Raw genomic sequence first — 2,500 nt, forward strand, 5'->3', positions numbered from 1 at the left:
GAGAAGACTATTGACCTAGAAGTCTTGAGGTTAAATACTGCACTGTAACAGTTCAGTAGCTGCTTTGGATAGAACAGACTCTTTAGCTATGGTAAGCCGTTCTTCCACTAGGACACCCCAAATCAAAACCTTGATCTATAGTCTTCTTCGATCAAGGAGCTAATTACTGTACTATAATTATTCAGTGGCTACTTTCCTCTTGGTAAGGGTAGAGGACACTCTTTAGCTATGGTAAGCAGCTCTTCTAGGAGACGGACACTCCAAAATCAAACCATTGTTCTCTAGTCTTGGGGAGTACCATAGCATCTGTACCATGGTCTACCACTGTCTTGGGTTAGAGTTCTTTCGCTTGAGGGTACACTCAAGCACAATATTCTATCTGTTTCTTTTCCTCACTGGGCTATTATTCCCTGTTGGAGCCCTTGGGGTTAAAGCATCTTCCTTTTCTAACCAGGATTGTAGCCTAGCTAATAATAATAATAATAATAATAATAATAATAATAAATTCACTGTCCTATGACAAAGTTGGACCTTCATAAGGAAGATCATAAAGTTCTGTTGTCAGTTAATAAGAGGCAAAACTTTGCAAACGAAGTTACCCCAAATCTCTACATACCTTCTGTGGATAACGTATTCAGACTGCTTCGCAGGACAAGACCGTCGAAAGTCTCTCCCTCCAGCTCTTATATGGGGACATCTAGGGTACCTGTCCCAAGGGGGAGTGCCTGTGTCCCTCAGCTCCGCCCCCAAAGAAAAGGACACTTCCATAAAGTCAATCTCCTCACTTACATAAAGTCTTTTATCTCCAGTTTCGAACTCATATTATCATAATTGTATTGCTTGGCATATTTTAGAAAGCTAATTTATAATTTAGGTATAAAATACTAATTAATTTTGTATAGAAAAATATAAATATTTGGCTACTCTGGATTTTGAGTTAAATTCCTTAGGCCTGCCCACCTGAAAGGTGATAAGGATCAAGGGCCATGGATGGACTGAGGGTAGAAAGCTTCTCTAGATATAATCAGGAATTGGGAATACTTCTTTCGTTCTATTTTATTTCGGGCGTTTTCGTTTTGTAACCTCCCATTCCTCATAAATAACTGTATATACTTACTCGCACTCAAACACACACATACATACACACACACACACACACACATATATATATATATATATATATATATATATATATATATATATATGTATATACATACAGTACATGCATATATATATGTGTAAGCCTATATATAGATATGTAATAATGGATACACTATATATATATATATATATATATATATATATATATATATATATATATATATATATATAAATATATATATATATATATATATATATATATATATATATATATATATATATATATATATAGTTTTGCACTTGATGGGTAATGTTACTCTATAAGGCAAATGTGCTTGTGGTAGCTCAAGCCTTGCTGATCACCAGCCAATTTTCATATCTTCCCTATTATATAAAGATTTTAAAAGTCTGTTGACAAAATGTCTAATCAGGTATGCTGAAAGTAATAATCTGTCCCAAGTTTGCAATTTGACTTTCCCAAAGACCTTGGAGCATGTGATACCTTTCTTACAATTTCCAGTGCTGTAGAGAAATCACTTGATTGTGATCAGTAAGTTCATATGATTGGTCTTGCTTTTAGTGTTGTCTGTAACTGCGTTAATCGTGAGGCCCTTGTTTTTAAACTCAAGCATTTGGGGGTAGGTGCGTCTTTTCTTAGCATCATTGCTGAATTTTGAAGCAACAGATTGCTAAGAGTGGCTGCTGATGGGCACCATAGTGAATATAGGAATGTGATATCTGGTGTTCCCCAAGGTAGTGTTCTTGGCCCATTACTTTTCATGCTATATACACATATGTGTATACAGATGCTACTTTCACTGCCTTAATTCCATATCCTGAATGTAGATCTAGGGTTGCTGAATCCCCTAATAGAGATCTAGCTAAAGTGAGCGCATAATGCAAATTATGGGGCATGAAATTTAACTAACAAAACTGAGAGTATGATTGTATGTACGTCGAGGACTGCGGCTCCTCAACATCCAGATCTCTGCTTTGATAATATTTTTAACTATGTGCAACTCATTTAAACTTTAGGTGTGATTCTTGAATGGAAACCTACTTGTGAAAAACACATTCATTCTGTTTCTCCTTCAACTGCACTAAAAATTGGCTTATTGCGAAAATCTTTTATGAATTTTGGTGATCACTCTACTTTGAAATAATGTTTTAATTCTTTCATTCTACCTTGTTTTGAATATTGTTCTCCTGTCTGGTCTTCAGTTGCTGATTGTCTTCTAAATTTGTTGGGCAATAACTTGCGGTCTATTTAATTTATTCCTGATTTAATCATCAATCTCTGGCACCATTGTTCTGTTTTTTTTTTTTTTTTTTTTTTTGCATAAAACATTTCATAATTGTGACCATTCAGATCTTCCCAGACTGTACCGTCCTGTATGTA

Source organism: Palaemon carinicauda, chromosome 1 (genome assembly GCF_036898095.1).
Source record: "Palaemon carinicauda isolate YSFRI2023 chromosome 1, ASM3689809v2, whole genome shotgun sequence".
NCBI classification, from domain to species: domain Eukaryota; kingdom Metazoa; phylum Arthropoda; class Malacostraca; order Decapoda; family Palaemonidae; genus Palaemon; species Palaemon carinicauda.